Source organism: Giraffa tippelskirchi, chromosome 1 (genome assembly GCF_054371585.1).
Source record: "Giraffa tippelskirchi isolate mGirTip1 chromosome 1, T2T-mGirTip1v1.2.pri, whole genome shotgun sequence".
NCBI lineage: Eukaryota > Metazoa > Chordata > Mammalia > Artiodactyla > Giraffidae > Giraffa > Giraffa tippelskirchi.
In genome coordinates, this window is record NC_137275.1 from 148,118,764 (window position 1) to 148,138,086 (window position 19,323).

The following is a 19,323-nucleotide window of genomic DNA, read 5'->3' on the forward strand; positions in this document are numbered from 1 at the left end:
GGAAACATTAAAAAATTTTTTTTTGTTAAAGTGCAAACACAAAGTCTTTGTTTACAAGAATACTTTCAGAATTATTTAGCATCATGTCTGCAACTCACTGTTAAACAATTCGGAAAAAATATATACTGTGTATATGTATAAACAAATGTGTATATTTCTATGTATATATATATATGTGTGTGTGTGCGTGTGTATGTGTATTTATATATATATATATGCACACATATTTAGGGGCTTCCCCAGTAGCTCAGCAGTAAAGAACCCACCTGCAATGCAGGAGATGCAAACTCACGGCTTCGATTCCTAGGTCAGGAAGATCCCCCAGAGAAGTAAATGGCAATCCATTTCACTAGTCTTGCCTGGATACATGGACAGCCCGTGGGATCACAAAAGACCTGGACACAATTTAGCAACTAAACAATAACAACAATACATATTTAGAGAAAGGACAATAGGCAAATATGAGAACATACTAGCATGTGGGGAGTCTAGGTAAAGGATATACAGCATACATTCTCCAGGAGGCAATACTGTACTCACAAGAATGAAAATTGTTCTTGGGGGCAACAAAACTCACTCTTTTTCCATGAAGGCTCAGACATACAGAGAGTTCACAAGCATATTTACAGCAAATCTGTGGTATTAAAATTTCATGGCAGAAGGTAATTAGGAAAAAAAAATCTAGACAGGGTTGGGGGAAAGGGGGCAATAATGAGAAAAAGGTTGAGAAACATTGGTATATAGGAAATCTTTATCCTCTTCTTGCAATTTTTTCTACAAGTCTGAAATTATTTTGCAACAGAAAGTGTAAACATTGTGATGTGTCAGTGCTAGGAGAGTTATGGGAGCTTGGACGAGGCTGCCCTAATTCTGCAGGGCAGGTGAGGGCAGTTCTGGGTCAGGTGACAGGGGAGGTCCCCACTAGAAAGGTGACATTTGCCCCAAGTCTTGAAGAAGAGTCATGAGTGTGCTGGGCAGATAAGGACATGGCCTAATCCCAATAAGCCTCAGAGGAAGATTAAATTCTGTACCATTTAGTTGTATTGTTTAGCATATTTTACCATATTCTAATGACATGCAAACTGATAACCCAAATCTTTTCTAAAGGATGACTCGCAATTAAATAACAATCCTTTGCCAGGCAGAAGAACCAACTACAAAACTTTCTAAAGGAAATGGGAGTTTGAGGGAGTATCTTCTTTCCTCTAGGATTCACTGATTTCCCAAACTTTCAGTCTCCAAGGGAATGATTTACAGACTTAGGAAATCCTTGGGGATTTTGGACAGGGAAGGTGCCATCCTGGGAAACTGGCCTTTAGCTCTGATGTTGCGCTGGGTCAGGAGGCTTCGGAGAGGCAGAGGGTGGCTTTCACATTGCAGGGCAGCAGACCCTGCCTTTCTGTCAGCTGGAAACCTGACACTGAACTGTGGAAATGCACACAGTCAGAGAGCATGCTGTGAGAAGAGGCACACAGAGGGGCAAGCGCTGGAAAAATTGTACTTTTCTCCCCATGACAGTTGCCTTTTGTTTGGACAAATAATTTGAGGAGAGAACAAAAAAGCAGCTGTTTGCTTAATGCCAAGCCACAGAAACATGGCGCCTTCCTGGCTCAAGCTAGGAGCAAATTCCTCCTCATCCCAAGCATTCCTGATGATTCGCCTTCTGGTCCTGCGGACTGAGGTGACACAGAAAGCACCCACTGTCCCTGGAGCCCCTTTCACTAGGCAGAGGCCATCTCACTCATTCATTACTCAGTAGGACAGGGGGCCAGGGAAGCCAGAGAGCTCCATGCCAGGTCAGGCCAAGCCAGAGGGTGGCTGTGATGGGGAAGGGTGATCTGACAACAAGTCATTCATGCACATGGATGCTCTGCCTGCTAGTTCAGTCTACAGACAGAACAATCTGCAAAAAGCAGAGCACAAGACCTTGTGCCCAAAAGTTTTGGAGTTTGTAACATATACAGATTCACACACATATACACACATGCCCCAAAACACAAACTGCTTGTGATATACACATTCGGTGCCAATATAAACAGGATCTTGGCCAAAAACTGTATTGGTTAGCAACTGGCCAATGAAGTGTTTAAAGTTAGAGGCCAACATAAAAACTCAAACAGTGGTGTTTTTTCCTAAACTTGAAGTCACCAGTCAGTACTGCTTTTCCTTTGCAGAATGGTTTTCTAATATCTTCACTCAGGAAAGATCTTGTCTGCAAAGAGGCCTGTCACGGGTTTGCTATTAGGTGAATTCATTACCGTAAATCTATCCAAGGCGAGTTCCAATAACAATTACCAGGCCATCGAGGCATGAAACTCAAGGGCCGCTTTGAATTTGTGACCAATGCCAGGGAGAGGGAGGAGGGAGGCGTGAGGCTTCGAGAACTACCCGGTCTCCAAAGTTTATGGAAGGACTGAGGCCCCAGAGAGGGAAGGAGCAGCTTGTGGGGCCCACCAGCTGACACCTGGAAGAGCAGGCTGGCGAGGAGGCATGCCCTCTTCCCTCAGACCCTCAGAGTCCACCCCCAGCACCGTGCAGAGCAAGCACGTCATCCTGGGGCCACATCTACATTCGAGAGGTGACTTCTTCCCACAAGCTCCCACCTTCAGGTGTCAAGTGCCTTCTGCCCACTCATAAAGTCTGTTCCCAGGAAAGGACTAATGACTACTATTTACCACTTAGACCGAGTCACTGTTTCCAAGTCATAGGATGTGTTTCACTTGAAGTCAATGCCCAACAGCGCTGACTTCTGCTAGAAGAACCAGAACCTTTGGTCTGCCAATGGGAGAGGATTTGGTAGGGATGAGGAGTGGCAGCCTTTCTCAAAAGTCATGTACACTGCCTGCATGTTCTCCCCTCTGAGCCTAATTCCCTATTCCTAAGTAGCTCCTATTCTGACAAGATGGTCTCTTGGTAACTCTTTATCTCTCCTTAGCCCTTACTGAAATCAAGGCTCATATCTATACTGGATCTCCATTTTCTCTCAAATGCCTAGCCCAGTCCATGGCATGTAGCACATATCAACAAATGTTCATTGAATGAATGATTAAATGAAGGTTTGGATGAAGGGATGGATGGGTCGATGAGTAGATAGATGGATGATGGATGAATGATGATTGATGGATGATAGAATTCCAATACAGCTTCATCTGGGTCCTGTCTATCTTCCTTCCAGGGTCCTGGATCCTGCCTCCCTGAGAAATCTCTTGCTTTTGTGCTAACTTAAAGAAGCCCAGTCAATAGGTGATGGTGTTACTGGACGCTCATCATGAATTACTGCAGTAGCCACTGAGAAAGGCCAAGAGAGCAACCAAAGAGAGGGGCCGGGAAGATAAAAGGCAGAGAGGGAGAAATAGAGAGGTTGAGAGGTGCACAGAAAAACAGACCATGGGCAGCTGGAGGAGAAAGGCAGAAGCTTTAGGGACCTGAAGGGAAAACAGAGGGAAGAGGGGCTCTGAGATTAGCCATGGGGAGGGGGAGGCAGCTAAGAGGGGTGAACCATGAAAAAAGAAATTGTATTATCAGGAAAACAAAAACAATAGGGGCTTCTCTAATAGGACTGTAGGGAGGTGAAAGTTGGAGGCTTGTAAGAGACGAGAGGAGGAATCTTAACCAGAAAAATTTAAGTAGCAGAGAAAGAGAGAAACAAGATGAGAGAAAAAAGGCTGGCCCTGAAAGCTACAGAAGGGGTGCCTGGCCTGAGAGAGCCAAAGCCACAGCCGCTCTGCCAAGGGAGGAAACCTTAGGAGACCCGCCCAACCAGAATCTTGAAGTCTCAGACTTTTTCCACCTTATGAGCTGTAAATTGATCTATTCAGTTAGAGAAACCTGGTTTTTATTGAGTAATTTCCTCTGAACAACCTCCAGTTTTGAAAATGTCCCCAAAGTTCTCTGACTCCCCCTTCCTCCGCCGGGTCCCTGCGTCAGTGCCCGTAAATCATGGGAGGCAGGCCCCCCCTTGCTGTTGGTCAGGTCCCCTGGCTAATCCTGATATGGCACAGGGTCCTGCTTGGTGCAGAGACCTCAGATCTGTTTGTTCTGTTGGCCAGGTCCCAGCATGCACCTCGCCGAGCTCATATCCCGGCTGTAGCTCTGGAGCCCCCAGCTACAGCAGGGATTTCTAACTTGTCCCGAGCAACGTCCATCCTCCGCCTGGCCTTGATATGAAGGAAATTTCTCCAGTTTTCTTCTTTGCCCTCAAGTGGGGCCTCTTGCAGATGCACACAAGGGGCTCTTTATGGGAAGCAATGCCCATCCTTTGCTTTTACATTGGATCTTTTATGCCAGGATCCCTCAAAGCATTTTCACAGACAAGTGTCATTGTCTCCCCCTTCCAGATGGCACAGAGAGGAAAGCACAGAAACTTAAGTGGTTCAACGAAGGTCGCTCAGAAAGTCAGAGCAGAGGTGGGAACAGAACCCAGAACTCCCCGCTCCCAAGCCTATCACCTGCCATTCCCAGGCGGAGCTGGGAACAGCCAGCCTCTGTGAGGGCCCTTCCCATACTCCCTACAGCAGCACGCTCCCCCTCCCCCCCACCTCCCTCACCCCCGCCTCACTAATCTTTGCTACCAAAGCTCAGAACTGTAATTCTGTCTTCCTAACTAGGATTGCACAGGTCTTTGGTTGGAAGAGGCCATTTTGCAAAATCAATTGAAGGCCGATGGACTTGCCAAGATCCAGTAGGGTAGGAAAGGGGCCTGAAAGCCCCCTCAGGAGGTGAGATGTAGGCGTCAGGCTTAAAAAGCAATTGCATTACCTGTGTGGCTAAGGTTTTACTGCCTGCTCAATCCGAAAGTTAGCAAAGTAGTAATCAATGAAAAGGAAATATAATTGAGAAGATTAAAAGCTGAGGGTGGGTATGGACTGGGGAGGGAAGTGATTGCTAAAGAGGTCCATTTGTATAATTCAAAGGTCGATGACTCTCATTAAACTCACATCTCCAGACACTCAGGGGATGAAAGAGAAACTCTCCATGCTGACTGGCTGACACCTAAGAGTTTCCTCCTGGCCACTTTCAAGGGTAGTGAGAGTCCAGAGGGGCTGAGAAGAGGTTGGAAAGAAAATTTAGGGGAATCCATAAGCAAAAGAACATTTGGATACATGAAACACAAAACCAAGCCTCTGAGCCTTTTAAAAATGATATCCAAGTTTCTTTTAGTCTCTGAAGGCTTGTTTACATGATCTGAATGGAAGCTGAATTGATGCCCAAGGAAGTTCTAGACTGGCACAGCCCTTGCTTTGTTTGTTTATATTTACAGCCACCCTCCAACACACACACACATACACACACACACTTCATCCTTACATGGAACACATGTGTTTCTATAGCTTTGGATCAGTAACGGGCTCTGGCTGACACCACACTTTTATACACAGATCTATTAACTGTATCTGTCTCTGAGACAAGGGACAGATTGTCTTGCACATTCCCACATTCCTCCCTGGGAGACAAGGTATATATAAGGGTACGTGTGTGTGTGTGTGTGTGTGTGTGTTTACAGGTCTAAACTGAGACTTGGGGGCTGTGAGGTCCAGGAGGCCAGACCACCCCTACCTGCGAGGACACAAGCACTAGAGCAGACAATACTATGATTTGTCTTCCTGCCTTTGCTTTTCTTCTACAGAGGTTGCTAACAAGTGGATGCCCAGTTTATCTGGGTCTGCCTTGTCCCTTCATACATCTTCTATTCTTATTGTCTACACCAGGAACCCCTACAAGTGTGCCTTAGAGACCATAGGATACAGATAGAGCTCTAAGATACAGCAAATGTATTTATTTGCTATTGCTACCTAACATATTACCACAAACCTAGCTGCTGAAAACAAAAGGATTTTCCTCCTTCAGTTTGCAGGGGTCCAGAGTCTGGCACAACATGGATGGGTTCTCTGCTCAGGGTCTCCCATAGCCGAAATCAGGGCCGGCCAGGCTGCCATCTCTCCTGAGGCCTGGGGTCCTCCTTCAAGCTCTTTCAGGGTGTCAGAATCCAGTTCATTGTGGGTAAAGGACTGAGGTCCCTGTTTTCTTGTTGACTATTAACTGGGGGCTGTTTTCAGGTTCTAGAGGCTGGCTATTGTGCCTGGCTGTGAGGCTTCTCCGCAACACAAGAGTGTTCTCCTTCAAGGCCAACAGAGAATTCTCTACTGCTTTGAATCTTAGACTCTGTCTGTCTCTGGCCTCTAGATCCAAATATAAAGGGTTCATATGGATAGGTATTGTTAATCCATTTTGATTAACTCAAACACGACTTATTAGTTACCTTAATAGCATTTTGCAAACATAAAATCCCTCTTGTTATGTAATGTAAGACAATCACAGCAGTGATGGCTCATTTAGTTACCAGTATTACCCACACTTCAGAGGAGAAGATTAATCAAAAGTCAGGGTCATTGGTGGTGTCTAAGAATTCTACCTAACACAACAAATGAAAATAGTATTTTCCCATACAACATCTGGGACACACTTATATTTAAATATCATTCGTTATTCATCTGAAGTTCAAATTTAAGCAGGCATCCTGTATTTTATCTGGCAATACTAGATGCAGAACCTAGGGGCCTCTGCTCCACTAACAGGCCAAGATTGGCCTGCAGTAGGAGAAGGCATTTCCTTTGTGAAGCAGGCAGCAGGAGAACTTTCTTCAGCTGGGGGCCCTTTGGTGATAAGAGAAGGCCTCTGTGGCCTGATTTCTACAGCATCACTGTTTCTGCTTCTCTCCCCCAGCTCCCTCAGCCCAGGGCTGTCAACACCCTGCAGACACACGGAGAGCAATTGATGTTCCCAGGCCATGTGCGGAAGCGGCCCCGAGGTCCGCCACCAAGTCTCACTTGCCTCGAAGCACAGCCTGGTGGGTGGGAACTGGGGAGTGGGGCCCGAGGTGCTGAGGGAGACAGAAGCAACCCCAGGCTCTCTCCCTTCAGCCCTGTACGGAAGATCCCTGTCCCAGAAGAAGCTCTCCTCTACAGGTGGGCCATACAGGCTCTTTGGGCTGTGGAAAGCTCCCCTCACCAGCAGAGTTTTCCTTGTGAGAGAGGCTTGGCTCTCCTCACGGCTGCTCCAAATCCTTGCCAGCAACACTTCAAACTCTGGCCGGCCCAGTGTTACATTTTAACAGGCCAGGCCCTATTAGTCTGATCCTAGGATGGGTTATTCTTTCCAGTTTTCACTAACAAAAATCCCCTTTTATTTGGACACTCAAGTGGCCTCTAGGAACGAGGCTTTCATGAGTTGCCAAAAATGTTCGGATGCGGCAACATTTGTGTGTGTGGCCAATTACATCGTACCTCTGGGGCTGATCCCACAGGCTTTTCTCAGGCAAGACTTCTGTGAACTTCCAGCAGACCCCCCACCCTTTTTCTTGAGCTCTATCTGCAAGAGCAGGCTCTGGGTGGCTGCCTAGGCGGCTGGAGATGAGTTTATGCATAGAGTTCTTATTTGTATGAAATCAATCTGAGTGGGGAGAATGATTTATACGCGCGCTAGTCAATGCATTATTAGAATTAATATCATTATTTCTCTGCTTCCCTTTTTAGGTTTGTCCTCTCATAAATCAATTTAGTTCGATAAGATTGGGCTGAGTTTTGGCTGCACACAGACTGGAGTGTTCTGTGTGGTGGGAGCAAAGGACTATTTGGCGAGTTCAGACAATGCCTCCATTGTTTTCTGATTTATTGAAAGCTCAGCTTTTGCTAGTATTAGATGTACTCAATGTTTTGCAAAGGAGGGATTAGTGAGGATTTTTTTCTGACCCAAGAGCTATCTCCCTACAGCGTTGGTTCTTAGAGTCTCTGGTTTGTTGTAAGTTGCCTTTTCCATAGCCAAGTAATGGCCACTGAAAGGATGGGTAGGTGTTTTTATAATCATTCTCTCTTTCCATCTTCCTTTTTGGCCAAGACACATTAACTTGTCTTGTGTCTGCTCTGAGTTTCTTAACTGCCTGCAGAAGAGGATCTATTCAAGTCTTTTCCTTCATCATCGCATTTATTAAATATATCGGTTGTGCAATGTCTTTCTTATTGATGCACTGCCAATGCCAAACCAGTGCAGGCCAGAAACTCGCATCAGAAGTCCATGAATATAAGTATCTGGGACATATTTAATAGGGTTCCGATGCTGTCTTTCATTAACCTCTTCATGCACCTCATGCAAACGTTGCCTCCACTGCATGCTTTTCAGAATCTGTCATAGAAGTCACTAGGGTATCCTACAGTATTTTTCTTATGAAAAGGACATCAGAAATGTTTAAAATTTTCTTGTTGTTTTATGTTTTTTAATGTCTTTTAAAATGTTTTAATGTCTTTTTAAATGTTTAAAAAATTCCTGTCTGCAACAGGAAATCAGGAAGAGCTGATGTGCCTTCAAATGCAATCAGGGTTACTTTAACCTTAGTCTCTTTCACCTGCCATATCTTCACCCTGACATCATTACCCACCTGCTCACCAGCCTTCCAGGAGCTCTGTGCAACAGCTTTTACTATCTATATTTCTTGCCTGGGGATTCCTGTGCCTCTTTTCCTCTTTGCTCTGAAAAGGAAACAGAAGAATAAACTCAGGAGAACAGGCTGTAGCCCCACGGGCACATGCAGCTGCCCCTAAGAGGCATTTGAGTGTTAACCCCTCTGAAAGGTAAAAGTTGAAAGTGTTAATCGCTCAGTTGTGTTTGACTCTTTGCGACCCCACAGACTGTAGCCTGCCAGCCTCCTCCGTCCATGAGATTTTCCAGGCAAGAATACTGGAGTGGGTCGCCATTCCTTCTCCAGGAAGGAGATCCTGACCAGGGGATCGTCCCGATCCAGGGATCAAACCCAGGTCTCCTGTCCTGCCGGCAAATTCTTTACCATCTGAGCCACCAGGGAAGCAGGGTGGCCAAGATCCTGGTAGTGCTTTGTTTAATTAATTCTAGTAAAAATTGATGTTTAAATAAGCCTTAAAGAGGTGGCACTTCCAAACCTAGGGTCCTACAAATAACAGTCACTCACTACACAGTTGTGGAATCAACTAGATTTTATATTGATTAGTTCTTTACTGTTTCAAGAAAAATTATTCAAAAACAAAACAAACCTTCCACAAGGGGTTATCATTATATCCTTAGTGAAAATCTCGTGTCAGAGTTACAACATGAGTCACCCTGCCCTAGTATGTGGTGTTGGGAATTCACAGAGCAGCCTCAGTTTTCCTGGAAACATAACATGAGCACAGCACATCATACCATTATAGCAGTAGAAATGTGTCAGTCGCCCAGCATGTCTGACTCTTTGTGACCCCGTGGACTGTAGCGTGCCAGACTCCTCTGTCCAAGGAGTTCTCTAGGTAAGAACACTAGAGTGGGTAGTAGAATCAGGGCGATAAATACCTCAGACCTCTCTTCTCCCTCATTCTCACATCCTAGAAGGGTTTCCCATTGGACAGACCTGATGAAAAGCCAGAGAGCAAGGCTTCCAGGGCCCAGAGTAGGATGAAGAAGGGTAAAGGGTCTGGAGGAACACAGGCACCAGAGAGAGCTTGTCTCACTCTGGCTCAAGAGCCCAGCACCCACCAGCACTCCAGAGAGCCAGAATTCTGAATGTGAGGGATGTGGGATAATTGGGGTGTGGCTGCCATTTTGTGCAAACTTGCAGGCTCAATTGTGTTTTTCATCTTCGTGCCATTTCTCCCTTCCTTTAATTTACTACGGCTTGATCTACATTTTATGGAGTTATTTTAAGCACACGCAGGAGATCTTCTTGCCATACACAGGGAACAATCAATGTTTTCACTTAATAATTCATTCTTTCATTAAATGCCCTAAGTAATTAAATAAAACATGAATAAATTCCACACTGATATTTGCTAAAGTTTTGTTTCTAGAGAATTTTACCTGTTGGCAGATATGCTGGGACCATTTACAATAATAAACAGTGAAACAAGAAAATCTCAGAGTGTAGAGTCACAGTCATTCTCATAGTTACCAAATGCTTATTAAGTACTCAATATCTTACAGACATCACCTCAAATACTGAAATAGTCTAATGAAGCTTTAAAGAAACTGAGGCCCAGAGAAGCTCAGTGTCTTGCTCAAGGTCACATCAGTAGAATCTGACAACAGGTTTTTCTGGCACCAAAGCCAGGCTTTTTCTATGATTTCCCCCACTCCATCTTTCTAACATTTCTACAGGGAAGCAGGTGATAACAGAAAAAAATACCCTAGTAAGTCAGAGTTGTCCATATTTCAAAACACAGGTGCATGTGGTACGCAGTAAAAAGAGAGAGAGAGAGCCAAGTGTGAATTTCAGAAGAAGGTGGTGGGAGACCACATCTGAGGAATGTTCTAGAACACTGGGAGTAGGAAGGACAGAAAAGTGGCAGAAAATAAAATTTTCTGCTCTACTCATTCCCTGAGATCCTTTCTCCAAAGAAGTCCAGCCATGGGCCCAAATGTTTTTCTCAGTTCTCCAAAGAAGCCCACACTCACTGAAGGTGACTGTGTCCTAGCTCTGCTACAAATCTCTAAGAGGCCCACTGCTCCTGAAAAGGGCTTTCATATTAGTATTGGGGTCACACTCTTTCCTAATAATTCATTTCCTTCGTGACCTCCCTGTTAGCACATTCTGATTGTTTCATATCATCATGAAATATACTCTTTTGTTTTCCCATTAGTTTTGCAGGTGGCATAGATTGATTCCAAACCTCTGGATAGTTCTCTAATGTGAGGATAGCCTCATCAGTCAGGGAGGAAACACATTTTGATATATATCCTGATTACTTCCCCTACTCCATCCCAAAGAGCTCCTCCTCCTCCATGTCTCTTTCAGAATAGTGGCCTGTCAGTCCCTCTGTGGGCTTCCCACTATGGTAAAGGACCCACCTGCCAATGCAGGAGACATAAGAGATGTGGGTTCAATCCCTGAGTTGGGAAGATCGCCTGGATGAGGGCACGGCAACCCACTCCAGTATTCTTGCCTGGACAGTTCTATGGACAGGGGAGCCTGATGGGCTATAGTCCATAGGGTCACAAAGAGTCGGACATGACTGAAGCAACTTAGCACACACACATGCACAGTCCCTTTGTGGTCTCGGTTACCCTTGAGTCCCGCTCCTCCCTCATATCCACGGCAAATCAGTTGTCAAGCCTTGTTGGACCGGGGTTGTGATTCCCTTTCTCCTTCTTTTTCACAGGAATCACCACAGTTAAAGCTCTTATCTACTCTCGTTTGACACCCAATGAGCACTATAGGCTTTTTTCTTGAACAACTGAACAAATAAACCATTTAAGATAGATTTTCCTAACCACCTCTTCACTCCCTACCCATGTTCCACTGAGCCACTACAGTTAACTTTGTTATACTTAGATTTGATCATTTCACTTCCTTATTTAATGTACCTTCTAATGTCTGCCAATTGCCTAAGAGAGTATTCCAAGTACTTTAACCTGATATAACAGGGGCTTTACCCTTCTTTCTCAGTGCTCCCTATAGCCTACTCTGAACTCTTGATTCATTTGATCCTCCCTACTTTGCTTATAGTGTCCTGTCTACCCATAATACTTATGGCCCTACTTCTTATAGCACCTCTTGCATGAGCATATCCCTGCTATTAACCACGACACAATGAAGAGAAGGAATTCATTGGTCCAGATTGGCTTAGCTAGCTATGGCTAGGGGAACAAAGCCACTTTATATACATCCAGCCAGGGGAGGGGACTGCCCCAAGTTGTCTGCCACATTTCCTATGTTGCTGTGAGAATACAGAGAAGACAGGCTTCATGACATGATCTCGTGTGGCAGACAGGACCCAGGCATCCCAGAGATCCCTCTGCCAACTGGGAGAGGCTGAGGCAGGGGAATCATTTATTACATTGGCTAGCTAACATGGTTTTCATTCACCATCTACAGAGACAAAGTTCTTTACTAGTTCTTTACTAGTTCTTTCTGGTCCTTGGTAATTCAACCTTAAATTACCATGCACACCCTAAAGGAAGGAACTGAGGGTGAAAGAGGGAAATGGGGACAAGTCAACATCAGAGAGAAGGGGGTCACAGAAATCAACCCACTTCACGTGACATTGTTCTTTTCTCCTCCTTTCTTCACTGGACTCATCATTAAAATGGAAGTGAGGTCAAAGTAGATTAGAATATTGTGAGTGTTCTTTACCTGCAGAGTCTTTTCTTCAGAAGAGGTTTTAGTGGCACTCTAGGAGCATATGGACTGGCTGGTGTACTGTGTGGCCCTTCCTCAGCAGCCTGGGGATCATCAGGGCTGGAGCAAACTGGGAAGCCCTGGAAAAGACCAGTATCAGATGGGTCTGAGCACCAGAGAGGACTGAATTTCAAGCTGGTCAGAAGGAGGGGTGAAGGGGGAGGGTGCAGGGGGGGAGTTTCAGGCCAAGCCCTGGGGGAGTTTTCTGTATCCACTCTTCATCAAGGAATTCTAACAGAGCAGTTTTTCTTTCACCTTTGCAGGTCCCTGACTTGAGAGGAGAAAATGGCTGTATCATTTGTGGCCTGTGAGTGTTGTGTCTGGTTCCCGTGGTTTGTTTTCCTGCTTTGAAAGCGAAACCGTGCACGGCTCCGAGATGGAAAGCAGACCAGGATTTGTCAGCGCGGCCATTCGTCATGTCCCCCAGAGGGGGCTGTGAACTCCTGCAGCCTTGAGCTCTGCCAGCTCGCAGACCACCCACCTTGCAGCGCTCCGAAGGCCACCAGGCAGCGTGGGCATGGGGTTCTTCTACCCAGCTGGTCTGAGGCGTCAGCCAACTCCCACCCACCCCTGGGGATGCAGGCCTGAAATTAACTACAGTGATGGACCTTGGACCCCGCAGTCCAGGTCCCTCGCAGGGCGATTCTGAAGTGGGCCCAGGGTCAACTTGCAAAAACATCCAGCGTGGACAGAGCTGCTCAGATCTGCTTCACAGCAGAGCCGGGGAGGAAATCACTTTACTGCTCTGTGAAAAGTCATTTGGCTATGTTTAAGTTGAACTCTTTTGTTTTTTATTGTTCTGCAGAAAGCTAGTTGTAAAATGCTCTGATGTACAGCAAACAGCAAATGTCTGCACCTGTCTGGTTGGGGGAGGGTGGGGGGACTAAGGAGGCACTCAGAGGCATCGCTGTAAAAAGAAGTTTCTAATGCAGCTGTCCCAGACAGGTCGCCGATGCTCAGCAAGTCCATCAGACCCACCTGGGAACTTAGGAAAGATGCCCTGGTCTGTAGCAGTCCACTCAAATCTTTAGGGCTGGCAGCCTGGAATCCATATCTATAACAAGTCTCCCTGGTGAATGTTCTGAACTAATTTAAGAACCAGAGCATGGGTTCATGTTGATTGTACAACTCCATATCTGGGGAACGTTTCTATGTGTGAGCCCAGGAGGATGCTCTGGTCTCCAGGGAATCAGAGGCAGTTGGGGCTGTTCCCAGAGCTGATCAGCAGGGCCAAAAAGGAGGATCTTATTTGCTTTGCCAGGCTGTGTCAAGTCTGGAGCAAATGAGCTTAGGACTGAAGCCTTCTGAATCCATAGAAGTCTGCTATAAATATGCCACCTCGACCTGGAACAATAGCATATGGCAGAGTGGAAGTTGATTGTATCTGGGCTCAAGGAGGAGCAGGTTGAGCCTAGAGCCTGTATTTTAAGACTTGGTTCACTCTTATGTTTGTGTTCATTTTTTGTAGGACCGTCTCATACTGTAATTTTAATAAAGGCAAACCTAGAATAGAAAAACATGGAAGCATGTGCTTTCTTACTTTCTTTCATTTAAACCTATTGGACATCTCATCTCATCTCATTTGTTGTGGGAGTATGCATCCAAGACCCTGTACCGGGACCCAGGATTAGACTCCAGGCACTCAGCATCCATCAACAGTGTGGATGGGACTCCCCTTGCAACTGCAGGGACACCAAGCCCCCAGTTTATCCTGACCTTTCAGGGTTTTCCAGAAAGTGCTGAAGTAATCCGCAGTCTCCAGGCTCCCTCCCACTGACCCCGGCCCAAGAACGCACTCAGAAGAAGACTGGGCTCAGGGGATGGGCTCGATTTCCAGCCGTCCTAGACCATGCGGTGCTTTGTCAGCCCCCACACTGGAATGGCGACTCCTGAGTCAGGTTTCCTGACTTCATGACTTCAGCATGTGTGGCCGAAGGGACCCAGCGGCCATGCTCTCCACAACATCTGGCATGCTCTGTCTCTGGGGCTTCATCTTGCAAATTTTCTAAGGAAAAAAAAAAATCTAATTGTCTCATTTCTTTCCCATTGGATATCAGGGTGAGTTTTGGTGGGAGGAAGGTATGCTGGGGAAAGAAAAACGGCTGTTACTTCTTCTCATGCATTATCTGTCTTTGAAATCCAGTGATGAAAACGTCTGTGGGAGGGAGGAGGGGCTTTGGCAGGAGAACACATTCCAAGACCTGCTGGCCTGGGCTGTCGGCTATCGTATGTTCTCCACAAATGATTTATATTAGCACAGTCAGTGTTCCTGAGGTGGGGGATGACCATCCCTGGCCATGACCAAGTCTCCTTGGAAAAACAAAGATAGGGAAGAGCTAATGGTACAACTGGTGTGAGGAGAGAAAGAGGAATTAGAGAAAAAGCATGTGATGAAACAGAGATTAAAAAAAAAACCAAATAGCTGGAGGGGAAGAGCTAGGAGATTTTCTGCTTTACAAGAATTATTTCTATTTTCCTGATCATCCTCTTTTACTTGTAAAAGGAAAGGTGTTTTTCTTCATTGTGTTAATACTCCATAAGTACTTCACTGTATCAGACATTTGAGAACTGTTGATTTAGGAGTTTCTCTTTATGGTAGATAGATAAACTCTTAGCCAATATTTGAAATTCATTCAGATTTAGTAAAGATTCAGGGAGGTGGTGGTAGTTTAGCTGCTGAGCCATGCCCAACTCTTTTGTGAGCCCATGGACTGTAGCCCACCAGGCTCCTCTGTCCATGGGATTCTCCAGGCAAGGATACTGGAGTGGGTCGCTATTTCCTTCTCCAGGGAATCTTCCCAACCCAGGCATCTAACCTAAGTCTGCTGCACTGGCAGGCAGATTCTTTACCAACTGAGCCACCAGGAAAGCCCCAACTGTAATGATTCATATGAAAGTTTTTAAAATTTCTGTCACTGGTTAGTGAAGTTGTTTGCTTTGGGGACAGAGACAAAGGTCAAAGTGAGGCTATCACTGGTTTTCTTCTTTCTTCTTTTTTACTTCCCTACTTTTTTGCTAAAAGAACAATTTTTAAGAGGATAAAGGCTACCAAATTCATTCATATTTGTGACCATCATGGAGCCTCAGACTTGCACATTCTCATATAGTAACTGTTTTTCACATGGTAGGACTGAAAAAAAATGGTCTTTAAAATGGATATAGGCAATGTCCTTGGTTGTCAGCTGATAACTCAGCATCGGCACCACCTCCTGCTACAGTCTCCGCTGCATCACCGGGCGGGGGAGAGCCTGGACACATGTTTCTTAGAAGTCTTCCCCTCTGTGGTTGTGGCTTAGGGTCTCCTCTGAGAGGCCCTTACACAAAGTTTGGGAGTCAGAGTTTTCCAGAAAGATTTCCAGACAGACACGTCAGCAGATATGGAGATTTCCAGGTGAGCTCTGGAGAATCACCTGCTCCTGGAGACTTGAAGTTCACAGTGACTTCTGGGGAAACTTTCCAGAGTGACCCACTCCAGCTGAGATCAGCTGCCAGCAGCTGAGATCAGCACTGGGAGTTTCCCTGACCTTAGCTCCACAGCCCTTCCAACAGTTTTGCTTGCCTCTAATTCTCTGAATTGAAGTCATTACTGCTTATAATACTTAGACTGGATTTTTTTTTTTTTTTTTGACCACTCTGCAAGGCATACAGGATCTTAGCTCCCCAACTTAGACTCCAACCCAAGCCCTGCTGCATTGGAAGTAGAGAATCGTAACCACTGAGCATCCAGGGAATTCCCTAGAGTGGCTTCTATCTTTTTGAATAAGCTCTGAAAAATGCAGCAAGCCATTGGGATAGGACGAAATCACTTTGGGAAGGAGTGTAGATCAAGAGGACAAAGAAGCACATAAGCTATGTCCTTCCTTCCTCTGCCTTGCGCCGACAGGCTGCCTTCCAGCTTGGTGGGCTCATTCCCAGTCTCCTTTTGATGCTCATCAGAGTTAAGAAAAAATGGTGCCCAGCCTCCAAAAATATTCCTTCCCCATTTTAAAGAAACAGCCTTTACTTTAAGCATCCTGTTATACAGATTGCAGATGTTAATAGCACAACTTCTAGAACATGCTGATTCAGGTTTAAAAGGAACCACCTGTGTCCAACATTAACTCAATGGAATAGTCTGTAAGAGCAGAGTAATTGGAGAGAAAAACAATGTTTCGGTCTCTTCAGTTTATCACTAGTTTCAGCAAAATCAACTGTTTGCTTCAGAATACAGTCTCTGTAAACCAGAAAACTGAGATCACTAAAGGGAGGTGCTGAGCACTGCCAGCATACACAGACACTCAAAAAATTCACTGAAAGAGTTTTTGAAATCACTGAGAGAACTCCAGGAGATGTGACAATCAGGACAAAATACTATCTCTTACATGTAGAAAGAGCACTAAAAATTTTAAACTCTTCCATGGGGGAGCTAACAACTCAAATCCTTTCAAAACCTGAAATCAACACAATATTGTAAAGCAATTATCCTTCAATTAAAAATAAATAAATAAAGTGTGAAAGTGTTAGTCGTTCAGATGTGTCCAGTTCTTTGTGACTCCATGTACTGTAGCAAACCAGGCTCCTCAGTCCACAGAATTTTCCAGGCAAGAATACTGAAGTGGGTTGCCATTAAAATAAATGAGTTTGATTATTAAAAAACCCTGAAGCTAAAGAGGTTCCATCCTCAGGGAATCTGAATTTCTGGATCTCTAAGAAAGAAAGGAATGTGAAGCTCTATCTTTCTAGAACCACCTCTAAGAAGTACTTAACAACACAGAAATGATTTAACTGGCACACCAGCCAGAGTACCCAAATAAACAGCTCTATTTTCCAACTAAGGAAGCTATTTAAAATCTCCTTGGGATATCTCAGAAAATTAATGTCAAGAACAACACAGGCAGCTCTTACCTTCTGAGATGGCGCACACATACACACACAGACACAGACACAGACACACACACACACACACACAAAGAACACAGACAATAATTTGGAATGACCTCAGAGTACTGTTTCAACCTTTTGTTTCTTCATGTGGCAAAACCATGTGGTGGAATTTAGAAGCTCTGAGTTTGAATCTCAGGACTGGCCAGTTTTTAACTGAGTGGCCTTGGGAAAAATCACTTTGCTCTGATTTGATTTTCTTCAACTGTAAAACAGTGATGATGGCATGTACGCATGTACCTTTCAGACCCCCATGATTATTGTGAGGATAAAACAATGAGTGTGAAATGTCTCAGAAAACAGAAATATTCTCAGTGTACAACCCATAAGTAAAATCTTGTATTCCTGTTTATGGTAATACTATTTAATTGCTCAGGTTTTAAGCTAAAACTCTTTTAATGACAAAAACCCTTGCTAACTGATTCTTAAGGCATAGGAGTAAATAGTGATTTTATTCTACTAACAAACAGCAAATCTGCAACCACACAGCACTGCCATTATACACACATACTTACAAATAGGGAAGTCCAGAGCAAAGTTGTTATGGCAACAGCTGGACTGTGAGTATGAGATTGGAGTGGACCATGTCCTCACTAATAAATGTCAGCTTGATTGGAATTACTTACTAAAGTAGAGCTTAGACAAAGCCAAAAAGGAAAACCAAAGCTTTCTCGATAAAATGGAATCCCAAAGCATAAATAAAAGATTCCACCTGAGAAGAATGATTTATTATCTCTCACTCAAGAAAAGGATGCTCAGTCCATTCTATATGACCACATCTCTTAAGTTGTTTGCTACCGGTTTATAAAAAGCTCAGGCATGTGTGTCCATAAGGAGACATACAAAAGCACACACACGCATGCACACACACACACACACACGTACACACTACACAAATATTTAAGTTCAACTAAAAGAAAAACTACAGGTTATTGGTTACTTGAAATGAAACTAGGTATATCTTTGCTCTAAAAAAGCAAATTATCCCAACTTTAGGTCAGAAACACTAATAAAATTTACATCAGCCAAAGAGAGTTTGGTATTCAGGAAACCTGAGACATTAAAGTGAGGCTGTCACAAAAGAAAAGAGACTGAATGTCTAAAACTTAAAAACCCATCATACCTAGCATGAAGACACGAATGAATTTATTCTGCCTCAAACCAACTTGGACCGTATATAATTCACTTCCTTATAAGCTATTTGATTAGCAATGCTGGAAATAATCATGTTACCACATAAAACCCTTCTTTCTCCAAGTTCTCCAAACTACGGGAGATATGACACACTGGAAAGAGTATTTACGTTTTTGTTAGGAAGACACCAACTACCTTTCTTAAGAGAAGGCATCTTGGAATGGACGGTCACAATGAACTTTTTCTTTTTTTTAAGTCATGCATGAACTAAATGTCTCCCTTCTTCAACATAATTTATACAGCTTTATAAAATCAACATCAGATTTTTAAAGGTTTTTAAGGTTCTTATACTTATGTTTCATTTAAAAGGCATGATCAGACATGACCATCACCACCCTGTGCATGCTACACACTAAGTTGCTTCAGTCGTGTCCAACTCTTTGTGAACCTATGGACTGTAGCCCACCAGGCTCTTCTATCCATGGGATTCTCTAGGCAAGAATACTGGAGTGGGTTGTCATGCCCTCCTCCAGGGGATCTTCCTGACCCAGGGATCGAACCTGTGTCTTTTATGTCTCCTGCATTGGTAGGCAGGTTCTTTACCACTAGCGCCACCTGGGAAGCTTAGAATAATTGGGATAAGGCACTGGATCAATGGAGATGATTTATTGAGGGTCCAGTGAGCATCTCTGTCATGTTAAAAAAGCTAATCCATAAGAAACAAATATTTCAATTGCACTATACAAACAAAACTGACAGTTTACTATTTAAAAGCTGGGTTTCCCCTGGAGGCAAGCCCACCTCAGGAATTCTACCAAACCTGCAAGAACATAAAACTCTCATTTCCTTAAGATGCTGCATTAATTTGAACATGTTTGACTAGAACGGGTATAAACAATGAAAGAAGGTATTACCCCACATATCAGGAAGGCAGGGACCTCATGGCCCAGACTCTGAACCTCTGAAGTTCCCTTAGTCTGTTCTTCTGGCACTTGTTGGCTTTGTCTTCAAGCTGACTTCCTTCATGATTACAAGTTAGCTCTCAGCAGCATAGAGGGTTACATTTTTCCTTATTCATGTTCAGTGAGCAAAAGACA

General features: G+C 44.4%; 1 protein-coding gene across 4 annotated transcripts in view; it reads right to left on the bottom strand.

Moving 5' to 3' along the window:
• Positions 1 to 19,323, bottom strand: part of LOC145510005 (uncharacterized) — a 287,812-nt gene that overhangs the window by 247,977 nt on the left and 20,512 nt on the right. For 2 of the 4 annotated variants that reach the window (XR_014056612.1, XM_081499935.1), the window contains exons 4-6: positions 12,128 to 12,252; positions 8,432 to 8,522; positions 267 to 413 (exon numbers count right to left, since the gene is read on the bottom strand). The gene's annotated coding sequence lies outside the window, so the exon portion shown is untranslated. Of the gene's footprint in view, positions 1 to 266; positions 414 to 8,431; positions 8,523 to 12,127; positions 12,253 to 13,888; positions 14,178 to 19,323 lie in introns of all 4 variants that reach the window. The other 2 variants (XM_081499944.1, XR_014056614.1) reach the window with 2 other exon arrangements.